Here is a 23,972-nt window from a genome sequence, read left to right on the forward strand (position 1 = left end):
TGTTACCGTGTCTCTCTCTCTCTCTCTCTCTCTCTCCCTTTATCACTGCTCTGCAGTGACCAACCACACCAAGGTCGTCTGGGTTCAGTACGAGTTAACAAAATTTGGGTCATGGAGAGAGATTTATTTGTTGGTATAACATGGCAATTTCAAGTATTTTTTTTAATGAAAATTTTATGTATTATTTTGGCTTGTTCTTTTCTATAGTTTATTCAAATTAAAGAATTTTCACCTTGGTCGTATATAATTTTCTACTTTGAAAATTTTTGATTTTTTTTTAAGTTGCGATGGTTAGAAGTGATGTTAGTTATAACGTGATTTATTGGTAAGAGATTTTGATGCGGACGGATGGAGAGAAAATCGATTTTGTTGTTAATTCAATTGTACTTCCTTTCCCCTCTTTTTGTTCCTATTCTTGTGAACAACAATAGGATCCATGTGTGAAAGTTTGTGCACGATTTGCTTCATGGGTTTGCTAATTCATTTTCATTTACTTCGAGTATTGAATTTGATGCTTCAAATTTGTCCCGTTTGGAGTTTCAGAGAGCCATTTCTTTTGTTTTTGAAATTAATCCTTCTAAGCTGATATTGAGTCTCTTACATCATTGAGACAATCAATCGCCATCTAATGGTTTCCTATTGTGTTCGTCACGAACTGTGGAGAAGCTAAGATGGTGTTTGGTTTAGAGGGAAAAAGGAAAAAGTCGACTCTCAGTGGAGGAGGAATAACCGATAGTGACAATTGACAAATAAGTGTTTGCCTAACGAATGGAGTTGTATAACAATTCTAATTAGTGTAATTGCCTGTATAGGCTATGGAATCATGATTAAGCATTTTTTTGTGTGCATCCAAATAGATGCTGGGCCTTTTCAATGGTGTATTTAGACCGATTTGTAGAATAAACAATTTTTTTTAAATATTTACACGAAAAAACTGCCCACAAGATCAGAGACCTAACCACGCTGGATCTACCTGACATAATTACTGTTGATGTCCTGATAGTGTAAAACCCTGTGGGCTTACCCCCTTGGCCCCAGGAGTTACCACACTTCGGCTTGCACAAGGGGCGATGCCCATGGGATTTGAGCATAGGATTTGAGCTTAGACTGTCTGCATCTGCATAGTTGCCTAGGCCCCATCCCACTATGACAAACTAGAAAACAGTAAACTTGTTATACTAATTATCATTGATTTCAAATGCACACAGACGAGTGATAAAACTCCAGCATCAGCAGTCAACTACTATTGCTGCTAATGCTAATGGAAACGCTAGCAGTGGTAGCTGCTAGGGATGGCAGTGGCAGGGGATAAGGTCTCCACCCCCACCCTGTCTCAAAGTTCTACCCTCCATCCCCGATTCATGTCCTCCATCTCTGATCCAAACGGGGCAAGGCGGGGCACCATTTCTCTCCGGTCCACTCACATAAAAGTATTTTATTTATTTTACTAACAAGGATTGAAGATGGGGCAGGGCAGGAGAGAAAAGCGTAAGTACATCCCCACCTCCATCCCTGCATCGGTTTTGATTTTAACCTCCATCCCCATTTCATGTCCTCCATCCCTAGTCCAAACGGGCGAGGCCCCATTTTTCCCCAGTCCACTGCCATCCCTAGTAGCTGCTTGCACTCGTAGTCACCTGCAATATTTGCAATATTCCATAGGAAAAATAGCGTTATTATTCTTATTATTAGTAGTTGCATTTTGGAACGGTGGGAAATAATTCTAATTCTTTTTTTTTTAGAGAGAAGGAAGAAGTAGAAGTTTATTATTATTATTAGTTGAATATTTGCATGGTGGAAAATAATTTTGTTATGCATGCGGAAGGATGGGAATAGATGGAGATGTAAACCATTTTTATAGGGATGGTTGTGTAGACCTGAAAATAGGGTTGGAGAACAAGATGAGCTGCTGGTGACTCGGCTTGTGGTTAGCTCATAAAGACCTCGTTTGAACACATGAAATAAGGTCAGCAAGACAAACACGAACAAAGGGGTGTTGAGCTCAGCTTGACTCGTATAGCTTTTTAACTAGGAAAAAATAGATTTTATGCCATAAAGTGTAGACGGTTGAAGTGTTTCACTTCAAATAAGCATAAAGTTCAAATCCTATGGCTTAAAAGTTTGAAATAATGCAGTTATTTTGTAAATGAAAATGTTTGAGCTTTAATCAACAGGTCGAGTCTAAATTCTCTCACTTTTAATTTTAAAACCATATTTTATTTGCAGATGAGCCAGCTTGAGCTCAACTTGTTGAACTCGAGCTCACCATGAGCTCAAGCTCGACCCAACTCGCCACAAAAAATAAGCCAAGCTTCTGTTTGGTTTCTCCAGCTCCTTAATCAACCCTAGGGATGAACACAATGGGGCCCTATATTAGTAAAAACATCATTACTAATAAAAAGCAACTTATAAAAGAGACCAATTCCCCTTTTCCACCTCTCTCTCTCTCTCTCTCTCTCTCTCTCTCTCTCTCTCTCAATAGGGCAGAAGAAGAAAACGAAGAAGCAGCCCTCTCAACAGTTCAAGAATCCATAAACAAACCTCAATAATGGGATGATGGGTTTTGAATTAGGGATTAATCCAAAGGTTTTGGTTGGGTGAGGGTAACTGAGAATCTCCCCATTTACATAATGTTTTACATTCTAAGGAACTCACGAGGCACACCAAAAGAACAATGATGTCCACAAGATAATACTGTACAAAATACGTTTAAAAGAAGCCACCAAATCGGGAGAAAACATCGGACATTACAAAAAAGAAAATATGTTGCAGCAAAACAAGGGAAGACCACCAAGGCCAAAGGAGATACAGCTAATATGTAAAATTACTAATGCCTAACACCATTGACGATGAAAATACATTTTCCGAAGAGAAGACCGTAAAACAGTGATCATATGATTGCCAACTTTTCAACAATTGTATGCTACTAGATCCCAAAACTGCATTCTTTTGCAGAAAAACGAAAAAAAAAGTGTCTTTGAGACGGCCTCAGAATTGCAGAATGGCATCAAAGGCATTACAGCCATTCAGTCCTGAAAGATGGTTTACATTCAAGTTTCTTCATCCCAGGCCAAATTAATAGCACGAAATTGACAAATCATTGACACACAATTAACTGTCAAGAGATTTTGGCATGACACAATTAACCAAAAATTCTTGTTGGCGTCTAAAAACATAGCACACACCACTCACACAAATCTTGAATTTTAAAGAGGCACGGACAGGTATTTGCCATTGCCCCAAAAAATTGAAAACACCTTGCAGGTAAGCGCATATTTTGCTTGTCTGACAGAATAAAGGAACTTAAAGAAGTTGCAGATGAGCAAATCACAGAACTTTTGAAAATTGTTGATGAAACAATATTCACGAAACAGAAAAACCAACAAAACACAATATCAACATTGTGAAGTGTCAGTGCATGAGATGAGAAATAGGATGCGTAACCAACCATAACCCGAGTTGGAAATGTACGCCTCATGGCCAATCCCAGGAAGTAATGGCAGTAACACTGCTACTCAAGACAATGGAATATGAGACTACCAATGAACACACACAACCAAACAGATTCCTCTGAGGCATCAGGTTTGTTTGTGACGCTAACAAAGGAATATACAAACATTATATGCTTGCCCCTGTCCTGTTAGGGAGTTCATCTGTCAGAAGAATCACCCCCGTCACACACACACCAAAAACCAATCATTAAAAATAAGCATAACCACTCAACACTCTACTACATGTAGACTGACAAATCTCCAAAAAATGAGAATGCATCACCATATTTCATATCATATACAAACAACATCTCGTAGCCAATCCCATAAACAATAGTGGTGGCAGTGGCACCATTACTAAAGGTGATGCAATATAAGATCACTTGTGAACGCAAAGCAACAAGCTGCACCATCAGACCCATAACTAAAATTCATAGGGGAAAACACAAAACTAATCCCAAAACAGCATATTGGCGGTAACATGAACCCAGAAAATATGGTTCTACAAAGCCTAAATAAATTATACAGCTACCACTTCGTCTAGAACTGCATTTAGCAAGAGCCAACTGAAGACAGTGTGTTTCTCATGGCCAATCCCAGGAAGTAATGGTGGTGACACCCCCCTACTCAAGGCGATGGAATATGAGACCACTTACGAACACTGGCATCACCAACAGATTTCTCTGAGACTGCCATAGAAATTCACAAGCTTTATCTGTGACGTTAACAAAGGAATCTACAAACATAATTGGTTTGCTCCTATATTGTTAAGGAGATCTTCTGCCAAGAAAATCACCCGTCACATATTCAAAAGACAGTCATCCAAGAACATTCAACTACTCAAAGCATATGAAAAACAAACCAAAACCAACACAAAGAAAACCCTATAAACTCTTCCAAACTAATGCAACACACATACGCCAGAACAAGTAAAAGTTCATAAGAAAAGTAACAGTAAATAGCCCAATGGCGCGAATTACCTCATTCTATCTAAAATGCTAGATTACACAGCAACCATTTTCCTTAACAAACAACTTAATCTGTCCCTCCAATTCGCAGCGACGATCCTTCCTTGGCCCTGGCTTCGAAGGAGGGGGGGGCTGTAAACTATATAACAAAGAAAGAATGAACCATAACAAAAATGAAGAAATCGCTCATATGCTCACCCATGAATCTCTGGAAGGATGTATTCAGCTCTCCAACCAAATTGAATATCCATTTCAAGGAAAACACGTATAGAAGTTTTATTTCAGATTTGCGAGACACTATGTCTTCCCAGGCATGTTGAAAGTTTCCATTTCCAGCCAGTTGTATGACAACTAAAATTGTGACCTATACCAATCTGGGGAGCATTCAGATTAAGTTAAACCATGAAAACAAAAATACAAACCATTATGATAATCGAGTCAAATCATCAGATCATCGTAATTAAATCACTTGTTTATTTTGAAAGAGAGAGAGAGACCATGCCTGAAGAGCAAAATATTGAGTTATTGGAAATTTTCTTGTAAAAATTTGTATATCACCATACCTAGGATCATACATCAGCTTCCATCGTCTCTCAAGTCTTACTGGCTTTAGTACCAACTTCACATGGGTTATAAAACTGAACCCAAAGACATGAGTTATAAGTTAAAAATTATGATGCATTGACTCCATATCAATAGAAGACAAGCATATTCAAAAGTGCACATGAAAATAAAAAATGGAGTGAGACCTATGTCACAGGGATTCAACAAGCAGGGTGCCGCACCCGCATTGACGCAATGCGACTCGGTTGCGGGTGCGGCACCCAGTGTCGCTGGGTGCAGTCAAAGCACCCAGGGTCATAACAGTCCAAATCTGGACTCTAAAAAAACAAAACACGATGAAATGGGGGTTGGGCGGAAGATTAGGGCAAAAAATCCCCCCCCCTCCGACCCTGATGGCTCTCCTCCGAATGGTCTCCAACCCAGCCCATCTTCGGCGACTCCGGCACGGCGACTGCAGGTATGTCTCTCTCAATCTTTCCTTCAATCTCTCTCCACGTCTCTCTCGCTCTTCTCGGCTAAACCCCCACCCTGCCTCTCTCTCTCTCTCTCTCTCTCTCTCTCTCTCTCTCTCTCTCTCTCTCTCTCCTCTTCTTCTTTCTAAAGCATGCTGGAAGGAGGTGGCTAAGGCCACTCCCCCGTCACCCTCTTTTCTTCCTCTTTGCCTCTACCAGAGGCAAGGAGGGCATGGCTCGACCACCTGTGACGGTGGTGGCCGAGTTTACCGCCTCTCGGCCATACCACTAGTGGCGGGCAGGACCTCGAGCCCTGCACTTTTGGCTGGCCGCAGGTTCTGGTCTTCCGAAACTCGAGCCCTGCTCCACCCCTCTCCCCTTTCCCTTGCTCTTGTTGGTGGACTGAGCAAGCTCCGTCCCGTCCCTGTTTGAGAACGAGCATGCTTGGCATGACTGCCAAGCCACCCTTGTTGTGCTCGAGTAGCAGCACTGGTGCTGAAACCGGCTAAGGCCGAGCTCAACGTGATTTGGTCCAGCACCCCGGGCCGGCCTGACTGTCGAGCCATCTCCTCTTGTTGTGCTCAAGAGGCATCAACTTCTACTGCTGCTATCTCAAGTCGGGACATATTGAGCTGGGCCCGATTAAGGCCGAGCTTAGCTCGACTCGGTCCAGCACCCGGGGCTGGCTTGGGTGCGCAGAGTCTGACTCAGGGTGAAGACAACTCGATAGGACACCGCTAGCCATTCCTCTGTCTGCCCTGTCAAGCACTAGCACCAAGCCCAGCTAGGATATGCTTTTGGTATGTAATTTATACATTATTTGCTTCTTTAATTAGTATATTGTATAATTTACTTCTTTTCTGATTTACTTGTTTGATTGTTTCCATAATATATTTAGGTTCATTTAATTGTAGTGTTAGTTTTTACGATGAAAAATAAAATTATAGATTGTTAATTTGATTTATTGCATGCATGATGAATTGATGATATTATGATAATTGTTTTTTATTTCATTAGTGTTATTGTTAATTGTTAAAATATATATATATATATATACCCTCTCGCAATCCCGCACCAAACTTTTTTTAAAGTGCCGCATCGCCGCACCCACATCTACGTGATATAGAGTGTACAAAGTTGGAGTGCAAAATAGGCAATTAGGTACAACATATATTTGATAACTAGGGATATTTTACTTCATTTACCTAGTAGTTGTTTGTAATGATAATAATACGATAAATGCATTAGTTTGCCTTTTTTGAGGTCCCCTAGCCAACATGGAGTACACCCAGCTTTGACCTTGGGGCAAGGGACGCCATAAGTGGGTTTCAAACTTGTAACATCCCATCAACTTGGTGACATTCATAAGTAGTCTCTAGACTCTCTACCAGATGAGCGAAGCCCTTGTGGGTTTTTTTTTCTGGGAACTTCAATAAGAAAGATATGTACAATGTAGGGTCATCTTTCACATCCGATCTGCAAATACTAAAGCATCGACGCGGCCAAAAGAGCCCCTTCACTTTCCTTCCCTCCGCTTCACTTCCCTTTACTTTCCCTCCCCATTATGCCTCCCTTTCCTCCATGCCCTTCCTTGGGAAGAAGAGGAAGGAGAAAGAGGAGAGACTTGGTACAAAGAAAGAAGGAGAATAAGGGAGAAGAGAGAAAGATAGAGAATCAATGTGAGCCCATCACACGAAAACAAGTGCACCACAACCAGAGTTATCGGAAGTGCCTAGCCTAGTGGGGAAGCGCGTATCAGAAGCGCGAAACATCACGGTTCCAAAACGCCTTAGGAAGCGCCAAGTTTTTTTGGGAAGCGTGTTTCCCTTTTATGGGAAATGCACTTTCCATTTATAGGAAACACACTTCTCATTTATGGGAAGCGTGCTTCCCCCCTTTTTTCATTTTTTTGTATTTTTATTTTTTTTATTTCTCTTTTTTCGCTTCTCCCTCGCTTCCTAGGTCGCTTCCTATGCCACTTTCGAGACGATTCCTGATTCACATTTAAGTCATCCCATGCTTCCCGCTTCTTAAAATTTTGAAAGTCCCTCGCTTCCCTCTTCCCATATCGCTTCTCGATCCCGCTTCCTTGACTGGCAACCATGACCACTGACCCCCACTTTTATTTAGTTCAACTAACAAAAGTGATGGAACCTCTCCCGTGGAATACCACGCCTCTTCATAACTTCAGGTGGTAGCGCTCGGCCCTGGGCATGCCCAACATGATGATTGATGATAATGCAAATCCGTCCCTGTAAACCCTAAAACCTTTAAATAAGAAGCCAAAGAACTAGAATAATAAAAAGAGAAAAAGAGAAAGATTAGACAAAAAAGAAACTAGACAATAACAATTGCAGAAACCTCCCTCATATATCTTATCTATTACCTCTCTAGTCTCTAATATTAGCAAGCCGCACCAAATCTAAGAGCATGACTGACAGTAATCCTAATCCTAAATATTATAAAAGCAACAACAGGGGTAGTCATGACAAAAAGCATCTCTTTAAAAACTTTTTAAAACTGATACAACAATTCAAAGGTACTTATTAGAATCTAAATATTCTTTTACCCCTGCCATTATTATATGAAAAATGTTACACTATGAAATGGTGCACACACACCCCTTCCGTACATTACTAAAGGCAAAACAATAATATGGACGGGCACACGACACACAATCTTCAACAAATAAGTCCATCCCAATAGTTTCTACTCCTCCCTTCTTAATAGAGCCTAGCAATAACATGGACGGGCGACCTGATAATTAGTAAGGTACAAAGGGCGAACACTAAGATGTAGCAAAGTTTCTAGTGGAAAGGTATAACCATCAACCCTTACTCCAAAATGCATTAAAAACAAGAATTGCCTAGAAATGCAAAATAATGTACCATAAAAGGCGGAACTCCCTCCCTACATCTACATGTTTAATTAGTATACACATTAATCAAAATCTAATTCTTTTAGTCGACAGTTATGCTGACACTTAAGAGAATTAGGGCACGTTTGCAAACCCATGAGAGTTTACCCACTATAAAATAGCCCAGAAATGTTTGTAGAGGAGGGATGGGGAGGAAAACTTTCACACTTGTGAAATAAATCAGACGTTTGCAAGCCCTACGAAAAGCCTTCTTGCTGAGCCTCATTCTTTTAATGAGAAAAGAAAAAACGAGGAACGCTTCAAAAAGAAAATTGTAACAAAGAGATAACGAGCATCACCCACACTGGAAAAAGTTTTAGACAATCGTATGAATCATCCGTTTTTGCCATGGCCGGAGAGGCGATAAAGCCCTAAAAAGCTTAGGCCTTCTTAAGCCAATCAATATAATAGTCAATGTTCTCAAGCATAAGAATGTTGGCTTAGTCTTATTGCAGTAGAGGAGAAAAATAAAAACTCAAAAAAAAAATATCGCGTGAACTTTTGTGCTGAAACTGTACATGTCACTTTTACATAATACAGCAAAAGAGAAAAATAAAAATTAACAAAAAAAAAACAATTTTCAGCTTTCAATGGAAGAAGAGTTGATACTTGGAAGACGGAAAAAATAAGGGAAATAAAGAAGAAAGAAAGAAATGTGCACTGTAGGGCTATCCTTCGCGCCTGATATGCAAATACTAAAGCATCAGCACGGCCAATGGAGCCCCTTCACCTCACTTCCCTCCCCTCTCTTTCCCTCCCCTTTACGCCCCCCTCTCCTCCATGCACTTCCTTCGTAAGAGACAGGAAGGAGAAAAAGGAGGGGAAGGGTATAGAAAGAGGAAGAGAACAAGGGAGAAAGAGAGAGAATCAATGTCAGCCCACCGCACAGAAACAAGTGCGCCACGACCCCCGCTTTTATTTAGGGAAACGAACAAAAGCGGGGGAACCTCTCCCGTGGAATACCACGCCTCTCCATTGCTTCAGGAGGTAGCGCTCGGCCCTGGGCATGCTAGACATGATGATTGATGATGATGCAAATCCCCCAAAATAGACCCCAAAACCACTAAATAAGAAGCCAAAGAAGAGCCAAATGACTATCACTTAAACAGAGAAATCTATTACCATGGACATATGGGACGGATGATTATATTGAATGATTCTATGGACATATGCAGAATGTTAGCCTTCCAAGTCCAACGAAATCTATAAATCCAACGAGAAAAACAGGAATTTCATGTGCTTCAATTAAAGGGGGAAGGGGAGGGGGAGCTCAGAAATAGCAATATCAAGCATGGAGAGGGCATGAAACGAGATCATTAAGAGATATTAGGTAACTCAATGTTCAAGCCGAAGAGGAAGCCCTCCTTGAACTTCAGGAAGATCTGTGAAGGTACCAAGTTTATGGAATAGAGATCACCCCACGAGGCCGGTTCTTCTTCTTCGTAGCCCGATGCCATCTAGAAATGTGCGCATCTCCAGACAGAAGGGTTTGCCTATTTGACGCAACCCGCCTTGCAACTGTTCCCAAATGAACCAACTGGAAGCGGAAACCAAAGGAAGGAGAGAGAGAATGTTGCACAGAGGAAGACGCAGTCAGGGAGTGATTGCGGATCGAGGGCACGAATGCCCTAAACAAGTCTGACCTTGCCATTTTGTTGGGTCTACGTAAAACGCGCAAGAGATCTGGACCGTCGGTTCTTCGTACGCATAGAGATGCAAACGGGTCGGATATGGGGCGAATCGTGCTTGACCTAATACTGCACATATCTTCTTTAAAATGAGTCCAATTACGGATCTGAAAATTGTCCCTCTATCACTCTGTGGCATTTGTGCAAAAAAAACGTGTCTTTTGATTTTTTATTTTAGAAAAAGTTCAAAATGGACTATGTTTCCTAACGTCTGATGTGAGTCAATGAGAGAATAAATGAGACATAGTTAACCAAACATAAGAAAAATGAGGTGAGAAACATAATGTGATTTTGAAATCACATTTGGGGTGTATTTACTCATATCTTATGTGATTTTTTTTAGAGGAAGTAAAATTATATCTCATGTGATTTTATATCACATATTTACCTTGTGATTTGGAATCATATGACTATAAATCACATGAGATGCAACCAAACATATAACCAAGCCAGCTTATCCAGTTTCTATTTGGATCAGATTATTTCCAACCTTGTCTATGTTAAATCTAACCCTAACTTGGGTTATGAAAAATAAATAATGGATTGAACAAAAATTAAATCAGAATTTAGGAAGGAAAAAGGGAGAACACGGAAAAAGTCTCACTCCTTTTTTTTTTATTGGATCTCTCAATCTACCCACGTAGAGATGTAAAAGGGACAGATTCAGTTTTGATGTAGCCTTTTTTTAATGGGATCCTCTACGGATGACTCTCTCTCTCTCTCTTCCTTTCTTTCTCACTTCTCTCCACCATTGCCCCGAGCTCCTTCCTTGTGAAGCCACTATACGACATCACCATCACCACTACCACTACTGTCATGCCTCAGCAGCCTCTCACCTGTGCACATCGCTGCCAACCACCATTGTTGTGCCCTTTTGCCTCCAACCTCTGCCCCCATCCCGGACCATCTCTCTCTTTCCCCTTACCCCTTTCTTGCGCTCTCCTTTCTCTCTTTCTCACTCTCTTTCCTAATTTAAAAACTTGTAAGGTTGACCCAATGACTCAGCCCAGATCGCCTACTCACTGGCTCAAAAAGCAGGTTTAACTAGTCTTTAACAAAACTCAACCATGAAAAGTCATGGCGAGTTAGCTAAGTCATGGGGGAGTCATGCATATATATATATATATATATATATATATATATATATATATATATATATATATATATATATATATATATATATATATATATATATATATATATATTATGTATATTATATATAAAACTATGATATGTATTTATAAAATTATACATTAAGTATATTATAAAAAATAGCATATAATGTATATTATATATAATATATTGATAAAATACTATAAAATATAGATAACATATACATATATTTAAATATTTTATATAAAATATAAAGTTAACATGACCCGGCCGAGTCATGAGTCACTCAAGGACGTTCTGAGTGACGAGTCATCGGGTTTTAAAACCTCTCTCTCTCTCTCTTCTCCATTTCTTTTTCTCTCTCTTCTCCTTTCTCGGCGGAGGAACTTGATGGCAGAAAGGGATCACGGGGAGCGTGGTGGAGAAGCTTGGCAAAGAAAGAGGAGCGGCCCAACAGATAAAGGAGGGCAGATCACACTGTTGGATCATTTTTCGGATCACACAGTTTCACAATCGTCATCATGATATAATACACGATAGAAAGCAGGAAATACAACAGTGTATACAGCATGATCAACAGACAATCGAAACAATAACAGGGAGCAGGCATGTCGGTTTCCGCAAACAACCAAAATCCACAGAATAGCATAAGAGCAAACAGATGCACAGAACATAATGAAAACAACAAAAACATGTTTAGATTATGTAGCAGGCTAAGGCGTACGAAAGTACTCCCCTTAGAGAAGATTCGTCCCCACATACAATGCAAATCAGGGTCTGGCGACCTTCCCCAGGATACAATAGCCACGACGAACCGAACGGTGCACGCCGACGGATCATCCTTCGAAAACAACCTCAACGAACCAAATGTTGTAGAACACCCTTTCGGGATAACTCAGGAAAGAGAGAGAGAGCAACATGTGAGATGGGAAATCGCAGAGCTTCAGAAATGCGTCTGTATCAGCCTGTGCGTAACCCCATCCCTTATCATGCTTTTATAACCCACGAACGGTTATGAAACACGGAAGGACCCGTTACGGATTTTGAGGGTTATCATTTCCCATAACCTGTTATAGAATCCAAATATCCAAAGAAACTTTGGGTAAAAATGCACTTTGACTTGATTGGATATGGCCTTAAAGGGCCAATTACTCGAATCCGAGCCCAGCCCAGCTCGGCATGACACAACACGCAAGCGCACGCATGTGTGTGTAGTGTACATCCCACCCTCTTGTTCTCAAGATGAGTTTACATGTGGCTTATAAAGCCCACAACAAACTCATGCACAATCAATATGGGACTATTCAAAACCAAAGCCTTTTCCAAAAAGTAGAGACAACCCAGGTTTCTCCTTTGAATTCTCTCTTCCTCCCTTCTTACACCTAACACACACTAAAGAGTGCAACATGATGGAGCTCAATCCGTCGTCATGGTCTCTCCTTAGCCCAATTTTGAGAGGTACTTGCAAAGTCAAAACATAGTTGGCAAACCTAGTAAGTTAACTCATGATGCAGCCAAGTTGCCTGGTCGAGTATGAGTCAGTTAAGGATTAATCTTGACTGAGTTAATCTGGTCTTGTAAAAACCGTGACTTGCCTGAGTCATCGAGTTGACTCGCCCCATCTGCCAACTATATTTATATAAAAAAAAATATTGTGTTAATATGATGGTAAATGAGTGTAAAAATTGTATATGTTTTCAAATGATCTTATAGCATATTACAAATGTTTATTATGTATCATTTTCTTATGGGTTTCATTGTTACGTGTGAAAATGAATCCTCCTTCCAAACATGCGCTAAAAGGGTTTTCTATACTTGGCCTTCGTTGGTATTGAGCAAGCTTTTGCAAGTTATATATGTATATTATATAATAAACATGTATAATATAATCATAGTTGGCAATGTTTTCAACATATTACTTATTTAAAAGTATTATGTTATTATTGTGGTATTAATGCAATGAAACTTTTATATATTTTACATTTTCTAAGTTTTTATATGCATATTGTACATGGCGAAGTTTATCTAGATTTTTCCTGAAAAGCAAAAAAAAAGAAATTATCGCAAGATTTTCCTCAGAAAGATATTGGTGACAATGTTCCCAAACACAGGTCTTCAGTCCAGTTGCAGACGGGAGTTTGACTGTAAAAGACTTGCCACTGGTGCCTGTTCAATGAGTGGACCAGCTTGAGATGCAGCCAAAGAGGACCGGACAAGGCTCAGCAACAGGGATGCAAACAGACCAGATCCAGTATGCCACTTTTATGATTTTTGGCTGTTCAGACCTGATCCGGATCCGATCCGTTTTCATCCCTACTCTGCAAGTTCCCAGTCTATCGGCCAAGGGTCAAGTGGAACTGAAAAACCTGGCAGACACGGTTCCAGCTTCACGGAAGTAGGTAGGGCTGTGGAGTGCAGCTAAGGTCTTCAAGACGAAAAGCCATGTCTGCGAGCGAGCCTACCACTGTGGACTACGCGAGCCCATAAGCGATTATTTGACAAAAAAAAGGGAAAAATTGGCACATCTTGTACCAGTGCAGATCTCAGTAACAAAAACTTTAAGACGCAGCCAAATTCCATTGAGAAAATGAAGAATTTCATTTTTCTTGCATTTTTACCAGCAAAAATAAATAAATTGAAAATGCAAATATATTTATAAGAAGAATAAAAACTGAAAAATAAAATAAAAGTGTTTTTTTCTTGTTAAATAGCCGATATAATGGTATACATTAATATCGTGATATTATGAAAATGTCAGAATAATTTGTTTTTGATAATCCAAGGAAGGAACCCTTAGGCACACACACACAAAAATCATTGACTGCACATTAGCAGGCCTCCAGTTGGTAAAACCCTTGAGGCCTCCCATGCTCACCGGGGGAGTACATCTAGCTTTTACCTTGCAGCAAAGGATGCCACCAGGGGGTTTTGAAATTGTGACATGCCATCAATGGTGACATTCACAAGTTGCCCCTGCCAGATAAGTGGAGCCCTTGTGTGCTTGTCACAATCTTTTTGCTGTTTAAAATTACTTAATATTACCAATGGCGCTCTGCTTGTTTGGTAGGAGATGTCAATGCAGGGCATCTTGTGTTGGGATGTTGCAAGTTCAAAACCCAATGGTACCTTGCATAACTGGTGGAGAGCAAAGGCTCCTGTAAAATGGGGAATGGACCGGGGATAGACTTTAAAATATGAGCCTATGTGGGGATCGACATATTGTTGCCCCCGCCCTGTCTCGTCCCGTCCCTAATCCTTGTCAAGAAAAATTACTATTATACTTTTATACATATTATAAAATCATATATATATTTCTAACCTTAACAAAAATCATTTCTTGAATCTCTCATCTCTTCTTCTAATGAGCCGCTCCGGATTTCATTTCTCTCCTCTCCATCCTCTACTTCCTTTAATGGCGGTAACAGTGAAAGGATGAGGGAAACAGGGCCCGCCCTGCCTCGCCCCATTTGAAGGGAGGATGGTGGTTAAAATCAAAACCCATGTGGAAATGAAGACAGGGATGGAAGGTAGAATTTTGAGACGGGGCGAGAGTGGAAACCTTGTCCCCAGCTTCCGCCGGAAGCAGATCAGGTCATGTTGAACATGAGCGTTTTTGCTCATGCGGACATCGTGGCCATCCGATTTGCATTTTAAAAAACTCAAAAGTCAACAAAACCACTTGGCATTCATCTAAAATGCAAACATACGGCCACGATGTCGGCATGAGCAAAAAAACTCATGTTCAGCATGACCTGATCTGCTTCCGCTCCTGCCTAGGTCCACTGCCATCCCTACTTACAACGGTAAATCTTAAGGCAAATTTTAGTCCAACTGCCTCAGTTTTTAAATATTTAAGATAAAAGCATACCTTTTTTTTCAAAATTGTCCGGATGACCACCTGCACAACTTTGGCTATCTTAAATTACTTCTTTGGCCTTAGCTGCAGCTATAAAAATGGAAGATAAAAAAATGGCTATCAAAAACAAAATGGAAGATTAAAAGTGTCATATTAAAGGCATAAAGAGTAACTCAAGCCGTCAAATGGCCAATGGCCAATATGGTTAAGTTGCATTTAGGGCCACAACAATTTAGCACGGATCCATTACTATACAGAGAGAAGCTATCCGACAGAATCCCTACTAGATGGTATAATATTGTTTGTGAATGCCAATTTTTTGGTGCTTTTCCAAAACTTTGACCTTACAGATGTGTTCAACATGATTGATTTACTAGAAATTAATACTTTATCATTTGTTTCTAATTCATGGATAGGTTTTTATAAGATTAAAAAATCAATGGTTTATAATTTTCATAAATTTTTAAAGCTTCAAATATCATTTTTCCATCCAAAATGCATGATAGAAGTGTCAATTTTAAGTAAATCAATCTTATTGAACACATCTGTAACGTCAAAAATTCTAAAAATACTGAAAAAAAATCTTAGTGGGTAGTGTTGTTAGGTCTTGCATATGGTAGGTTTTCATATATATATATATATATATATATATATATATATATATATATATATATATATATATATATATATATATATATATATATATATATAAGAATTGAACATATTAAGCCCCATTTCTCCTTTTGCCCCCATAGGTTTTAAGTGTTTTATCATAGATTTGAACCATTAGATGTGTTTAACATGCTCAGTTTTGTGGGAATCCACTCTTGATTCATATTTTTTAGACAAAAAAACATGTTTTACTGAGCGGGAAAAAAACTGGTACCTTCATAATTATTGATTTTGGATCCCTAAAAAATTTATATACAAGTCAGATTCGGGCAATCCAAAAACCAGTTTTCACTAAACAAAACTTATAGATCACATATGCCATATTAGATGTGAGAAAAAAATACTTTAAACTACAATTTTTGAAGAGGCCTAACAAAAAATAAGCATAAGGAACACATTATATATATATATATCACAAAGTAAGGCCCATATATTTACATACTTATGGCATTCACTGAGGACCTGTGTAGCCGTCAGCCCAACAATTCCAAAGCATGATTCCTATCAAATAAACTAGGTTGAGTACATCCATAAGGTTTGATTGAGAATATACAACCTACAACCATGATTTCTAGCACGTCGGACATGGATGCATGGCATGGATCCATGTGTATCAACTAACCTTTTTTTTTCACAGTTGAACTCACCATATGGATGATGGACATGGGAAAGGCATGCATCAACTGACCATCAATGGATGATGAACATGAATGCATGGATGGATGAGAACGTGGATCTCTCTCTCTCTCTCTCTCTCTCTCTCTCTCTCTCTCTCTCTCTCATACATGGATGCATGGGCATGAATCCACGAATGGATGATAGACATGAAATGATAATGAACAAGAATGCATGGATGGATACAAACATGGATGCATCTCTCTCCATCTCTCTCACACACACATAGTTATGGTCATGCATCTATGTGACCATCATCCATAATACATAATATATAATACATAATACATATATATAAGGCAAGTTCAATTAATTTTTATAACTTGGGAATCAGCCCCACCACATTTACATATAGATAATACCTAATATATATATATATATATATATAAGACAAGTACATAATACATATATATAAGAAAGTCATTTAGTTTAGGAAGCTATTATTAATGGTAAATCATCAAAATTAGTCTCTCCAGCACCTCCTTCAGTTAGTTTTTGGAAGCAATTAAAGATGAAAAACCATCTTTAATTAGCATGGATGAGGGAGGAGCACCGTATCATTACTAATAGATATATATTAGAGGCCAGCATCAAGCTCAAGCACTCAGACAACAAGCAGGGGAGTCAATGGCTCAATATTAGGGATGGTGGTGGACCGGGGGAAAATGGGGCCCCGCCCCGTATGGACCGAGGATGAAGGGCATGAAACAGGGATGGAGGCGGGGATGAAGGTCAAAATTCATCCCCGTGCGGGGATGGAGGCGGGGATGAACTTACACTTTCCCCTCCCCGCCCCGCCCCATCCCATCCCATCCCATCCCATCCCATCCCCGTTAATAAAATTACTAAAATATTTAAACCTAACTAATCAAATTACAAGAAAATCATATTAATATATACTAACTTACTAACCCTAAATCGTGTGCAGCAACAGCACCACGTTCGTCGACCCTCAACCCTCTCTCTCTCTCTCTGTCCACCATCGGCGACCATCATCGTCGGTGTCAGATTCGTCCACCAGCTTTGCAAGGGATGAGATGCAAGATTGGTTGTCTCTGGTTGCCATTTACAGGCTTACAACGATATGTGGTTGCTCGCTGTGGCATTTTACTTGGGTGCTAGGTTCGGATTCGACAAGAATGACAGGTGATTTTAGTCTTCTTGTCACATGCAGGAGTGTGCATCCAAAGAATTGGAATCTATACTGCTGCTTTTCTTGTTTGTTTTGATTTTTAAGTACAACATATTTTGAAATTTGAATCATGCTTGGAAACACATTTCGGGCGATCATGGCTTAATTAATCAACAATGGCTCTCAGTGTTTCCTTACTCAGTTGAGGTTGTTTCCAATCCAGTTTCAGATTGCAAGGCACCAACTGTTTCATTCAAATATTACTCAGACTTGCCTACGCCCTCTCGCTTTTTCAACATCTAGCTACGGTTACTCTGAGCTTGTTATTGACCTTTGGTTCCAACACATGTTCGACTGCCCCATGCAATGAGTAGTGTTAAAGCTTATGCCATTAAGTAGCACTTAAGTTTTGAAACAAATCTAGGTTTGGTAATATACAACATGCTAAAGATGGCCTTTGAAAATCGTATTTATGCTGAACAAGTGGAGCTTGTGGATGGGTACTCGGAGCTAAAACATAAGCTTATTTCTTTATTTCATATTGAAGAAGCCTTTTTGCGTCAAACGTCCAAAGCTCAGTGGATTTTGGAAGGTGACCGTAACACGTCATACTTTCATGCTCAATGTAAGTTTAATATTCAATGTCAGTCTATCTCTTAACTGGTTTGTGATGATGGTCATCATTGCACATCCGCTACTCATATTCAACATCAATGCTACCAATCAAAAGTATGTCACATTTTTGTAACAAATTTTTTCTTGGCATGTTTTTCTTTTTTTAGTTGTTCTAATAACAATTTTTTGTATTTGACTTCTTTTTTTCTTTTTGGTTTTGGATGTTTGAGTCTTGTTTTTAACGGAACACATTTCTTAAAATGTTTGGTTTTTTTTTTGCATGTGGTAGGGCACCATTTGTGACTTGATTTTGAATATGCCAATGGAGATTATTCATCATATTAGAATCATCATGCTGGAATTTTTTTTTGGCTCTTGAGTACACAAACATGGTCTTTAGAGGGTTTCTTACCTAGCAGGGGGCTCTTTGGCTAGAATCCTCCTACCTATGGTTTGGGGGTTTGTGTACCATAATAAATTAGTGTCAAAGCTGGAACTACTCATTTGCATGATCATATTAAGATCTGTCCTAGGCTTAAGCATAATAATATTCAGCAATATATTTTGGCTACAAACAAAGCTACAATGAATGCCGAGAAAAAAAATAGAGAATTGACAATTTGTTCAAGATGTTGGAAGAAGAGATCTTGCTATGATGATTATTCTACATGAATATCCTCTTAGTATGGTTGATCATTATGAGCTTAGAAAATATTCTAATACTGTTCAACCCTTGTTCAAAATAATTACTTAAAATACTGTGAAAAAAAATATTAAAAAAATTATAATGTGAAACGAGACAAGACAATGAAGTTGTTGGAAAAAACTAAAAGTAGAGTTGCTATCACTATAGACATGTGATTATCTACCAATCAAAAGAAGAGATATATGACTATCACTGCACACTTCATTGATAATTCTTGGAGCTTGCAAAGTCGAATCATAAGGTACTTATCAAATGTCAATCTTTTTTTTTCATTCATTACTAACATATTTTTTCAATATCAATATTTATTCACCTTCGTTATATTATGTTTAGGTTTTTATATGTGCCTTATCGACATACCAAGAAAGTTCTTGTTGAGTGTTTGATGGATTGTTTGTTCGAGTGGAACCTTGATAGGAAGTTGATAAGTTTCTCTTTTTTATTTCAAATATTAAATCAGAAGGTTAAATCTATGTATGGTTAAGCATATCTTGTAGGATTTAGATAACTTTGCTTCCAAGTGTGTTGGTAGCCTTTGAAAAGAGCGAAGAAAAAAGAATTGTGTAAAGCATCTTATGTTGGCTATATTTTTCCATAATTCTTCTGTTCCCTTAGATGTGAAGAATAGAGAATAATATTGCTGATTTTTTTTATTCTTTCCCCTTTGTTAAATTATTTTGGTTATTTTCCTTGATGATTTCTGCTTAATAATGCTTTCATAATATGTTGATTGAATATTGGTTCAATGTTAGAGTGTTTGTGAAGGACAAGTTCATACTCACATGATCTTGCAACTAGGAAACCATAGGTAAATAGAAATCAATAGAACTGAAAATCAAAGAATAAAACTGAGAGAGAGGACAGGAAAAAAATAGATTAAAAGAAAAACAAATTAAATAGGAAGCAGAGACATAAATTATATGAAATTAACATAACAGAATACAATGTATATTAATTCACCTCCACCACCATTCATGATCTTCAGCAGCAAGTTGAAAGTATGTCAGTGCCACAGTAATGAATGCAGTGACGATGATGAGAATGATGAAAACAATAAAGAGAATGTTGTAGATGGTGTAGATTCTGTGTCCCCATACACTTGCAAAGATGTAGTAAAGTTCAATATAGATAGCACTAAAAGGCAAGAATCCTGCCATCACCATCTTGGGGCTAGTCCCCCTATACGGGTATACCAAGGCAATGGTGGGATTTCTCTGGGATACTTTGTGGTCCGAACTGGAGCTTGGAACTCAGCCTTATTGTTTTTACTAGCTATTCCACCCAGAACAAGCAAAGGTGATGTAACTAGTGCCCATATGAGAAGGATAACCAGTATGGTGCCAAATGGTCTCAACCCCCCCCCCCCTCCCCCTTTGGAGAATGTTTTCCTCTATTTTGTTCTCTTCTACCCTTCGCCCCTAGGACCTCCTTCTTCCTTCCTTACACCCTACGAGTCCTTACCCCCTTGACTCGCTAACCTTGTCTCAGGGCTCATCCAGTTCGTGTAAGGTGGTATCATCTCTTTCGAGGTCTGGAATTCCCTAATTGCTAAGTAGATCCAATTCTAGTTAGTGGACTGCTTCAACTCTATGGCGGATTTGCTTCAACTCAGCGTCAGCGTGGCTCACGAACCTTTTCTGGATGGACTAGACTTATCCCCAACCTTAGGACATCCTTTTCAAATTATATAAGTCTTTAGGACTCATTTTCCTAACCCTCTCTAAGCCTAAACCTCTTTGAAACCCAATTCTGAAAACAATATTATGTTGCTGCGATTTTAATGTATCTTTTAATCCGTACCTAGTCTAAACTTGCAAAATTAACTCAAGAGACCTCTATATTTTCTTAACTTACCCACAAAAAATAAGATCATATTTCTTTCCTGTTAAGGAAAATTAAATCTGACACTAAAACATGTTCTATCCAAAACCTAGTCTAGAAATAGACCTAATCCAAACTTGGATTCTGAATTTGTCGAATTTTAATTCTCAAACCAGCTCAGATGCCCAAATTTTAACCAGATCATTTCTAGTCTATCCCTGGCATGGCCTAGCAAACTAAATATTATGAGTTGCACAAATGTTATGATCCTAAAAGAAAAAAAATTGCATTTCTCTCATGATGTCAAATTTTTTGAAAAGTGACTTACTTTCAACAAATTGACTCACGACTACTTGATTATAAAAAATGTCTAGTGAACCACATGTCCCTATCCTTCCAGCCCTTGACACTAGTGAAGACATCTCTAAAAGGGCAATGAGTATTTCTCTCAATAAAGGAAGTCTCGATCAGATTATAGGGGAGAAACATCAACAACCAGAGTAGATGATCACTCATCAGGAATCTGACACTAGAGCAAGTAATGGCATACAACTGTAAGGATCGACCAAAATTAGTTGTTCCCTAAGAAAGATGAGTGATTTTTACACCTTTACTTTTGCTTCCACATCAAACCCCATAGAGGATCACATATCGTTTGATGATTTTTCACAAACCTATGCATCATTACTTTACAATGTTTACACCAACAAAGAGTAGACTAGTATTTAAGAGACCAATTTTTAAAATGCTTGGAAGAAGGCCATGAACTAAGAATTGAATGCAATAAAAATAAATAAAACCTGAAAAATTGTCAAACTATTCCTTAAGAAAAAAACATATAGGATGCAGGTGGACCTATAAAATCAAATAAAATAATGATTGATCGATAGAGAGATATAAGGCCAAACTCATAGCCAAAGGCTATACCCAAGTAGAAGGAATATATTATAATGAAATCTTCTCACATGTAGTCAAAATGAATTTCATCAAAGTACTATCTGTAGCTATAAATAAAAATTGGACCATGTATCAACTTATTATAAAATATGTCTTCTTACATGAAAACTTAGAAGTGAAACTCTACATCGAATTGCCTCTAGGGCATCATAATGAAAAGGACAACAATATGGCATATAAGCTAAAGAAGGCCTTATATAGCCTCAAGCAATCTTCCTGGCCTAGTCAGCTCAACTCTGTGATGCCCTCGTCAACTTTGGCTTCAAAAGGCACTCAATTATACACTATGTTTACAAAAATCGATGACAAGGGGATTGTAATCATCTTGGTATATGTAGATGCCATAATAGTCTTTGAAAATCGTCATGATCTAATTAAAAAATTGAAGTCATGCCTCTATCATAAATTTAAAATTAAATACTTGGGAAAACTCAAATATTTCTTAGGCATAGAGGTAGCACAATCTAAAAAGAGATTCTCCATCTGTCAAAGAAAATATACCGTGGATTTGCCCAAGAAAACTGGCATGTTAGGAGCTAAACCCATCCACACTCCCATTGAGATAAATTGCAAGATCGTCAAAGACTTTGGGAAACCCATCAAGGACAGAAGTAGTTTCCAAAGATTTGTTGGACGTCTCATATACTTTACGATCAGTAGTCCTGACATCACTTATGTTGTCAATCACATAAGTCAATTCATGCACAGTCCAAAAATGCCACACCTTGAGGTTGCTCATATGATTTTAAGATACATGAAGTCCACACTGACAAAGGGCATTCTTATGAATAGAAGCGGATACACCAACATCACAGGTTAAGTAGATGTTGATTAATGGACAAGCGATTCAAATGATAAGAGATTTATAACCAGTTGTTTCACGCTCGTTGGAGACAACATTGTTACATGAAAAAGTAAAAAAATCAGAGTTTTGTTGTTAAATTCAGTGCAATGGCCGAATACATGGTCATGACCACCCCTGAATGCAAATTGATATGGGTAAAGACTCTCCTAAATGACATGGGCATTGCTAAAAATGGACCTATAGAGATGAGATGTGACAACCAAACTGCCATTATAAAAAAATGTTAATATGTAGGAGGCTTTGCAGAAAAAATGACAGCACATTTGGTGTGTTCAACAATGGTGTATCTTTGATACCGGAAGTGGTGCCTTTAATGTTGGATTGAGGACACTTTTTGGTGCCAATGCCAGGTCAGAATCCTAATGACAACATAGGATATAAGAATCCTATATTAGAAATGATTGTTTCTAATTCAGTTTCCTTTTGGTCTAAGAAAACATTTGGCAGTAGCGCTATATGCTATAGCAACAGCGTTCAGGAAACAGAATGTGAGGAACAGAGGCCCACAGAAAAGGAACTCCATCGACAACAAATTCCTCACCTGTAATTCTTTTCTGTTTTTATTAATTGCTTTTAGTGTATTCATACTCAAGTACATGACTTGCTCTCTCTCTCAAAGTATTATTGTTGTTATTGTTTCTTTTCTGCAACCAAGTAATTCTTGTTGTTTTTATTATAATTCTTGTTGTCTGCTAGTTCATTGGATACTCTAATAAGCTTAACTTTTGAAGAAGAAAAAAAAGTTGACTATTGTAAGCCAATCGCTATAGCTGGTTTATACCAAAAAATTTTACCTTGTGTAGAGATTTAGGTAGCCTGGTTTTAATTCAAATGCAACTTTATTGTTTACAAGTAATAGAAACGTTTTTTACTATTAGTCTATTTGCATTGTAAATCAGAAACGTGAAGCCCCACCTGGTGAAAAGCCTGAGTCGGTGAGGACCCACTTGCGCAACCTGATTATTGTGCTTGAAATGATCAAAAGTATCAGTGGAGTGTACAATGGAAAGACTTTCAACCAGGTTGAGATCAAGCCAGAGATGATCGGCCATTACCTGATAGAGTTCTCCATAAGCTACAAGCCTGTCAAGCATGGGAGGCCAGGTATTGGTGCCACCCACTCATCTAGGTTTATCCCTCTCAAGTGATAGGGCTTTTGCCGATTTTATATTTTGGTAGTGAAACTCAGAGGATGCTCTATAGTGTTTATTTGTTTCTCTTTTGATTAGACAAATTTTGGCTGCACTAGCAATTTCGGATATGTGACTAGTGACAAGTTCCAACACTTTTGATCTTATCTTCTAGATTCAACCAGGTTTGACAGGATTCAAGCAAATCCAATAGATGAACCCATATGTTGTAACCCTTTTCTTTTCTTTCTAAACATGATTGGAAGATCCAATCTCATGTGATGAGATCCATGGCGGGGCAGGGTTGGACGGGGATGGGGTCGGACGGGGCAGGGCGGGGACGGGGGCGG

General features: G+C 38.7%; 1 long non-coding RNA gene, 1 other non-coding gene and 1 pseudogene across 3 annotated transcripts; 1 reads left to right on the forward strand and 2 right to left on the reverse strand.

The window, feature by feature from the left end:
* Positions 1 to 2,983: 2,983 nt before the first annotated feature.
* On the reverse strand, positions 2,984 to 3,073 carry LOC149836168 (small nucleolar RNA SNORD96 family). The gene has a single exon (XR_016432855.1). It is a non-coding gene; the product is annotated as a small nucleolar RNA SNORD96 family (small nucleolar RNA).
* A 676-nt stretch (positions 3,074 to 3,749) lies between these two features.
* LOC149836169 (uncharacterized) lies at positions 3,750 to 4,910 on the reverse strand. Of its 2 annotated transcripts, XR_016432683.1 has the most exons (3): positions 4,658 to 4,910; positions 4,472 to 4,569; positions 3,750 to 4,180 (listed from the first exon to the last, which is right to left on the reverse strand). It is a non-coding gene; the product is annotated as an uncharacterized LOC149836169 (long non-coding RNA). The 2 variants fall into 2 exon arrangements; XR_016432682.1 differs by having other exon boundaries at positions 3,750 to 4,569.
* Positions 4,911 to 22,578: 17,668 nt separating this feature from the next.
* On the forward strand, positions 22,579 to 23,640 carry LOC149836170 (small ribosomal subunit protein uS19 pseudogene; annotated as a pseudogene).
* The last annotated feature ends 332 nt before the right edge of the window (positions 23,641 to 23,972 follow it).

Source organism: Nuphar pumila, chromosome 6 (genome assembly GCF_984573655.1).
Source record: "Nuphar pumila chromosome 6, dmNupPumi1.hap1.1, whole genome shotgun sequence".
NCBI classification, from domain to species: domain Eukaryota; kingdom Viridiplantae; phylum Streptophyta; class Magnoliopsida; order Nymphaeales; family Nymphaeaceae; genus Nuphar; species Nuphar pumila.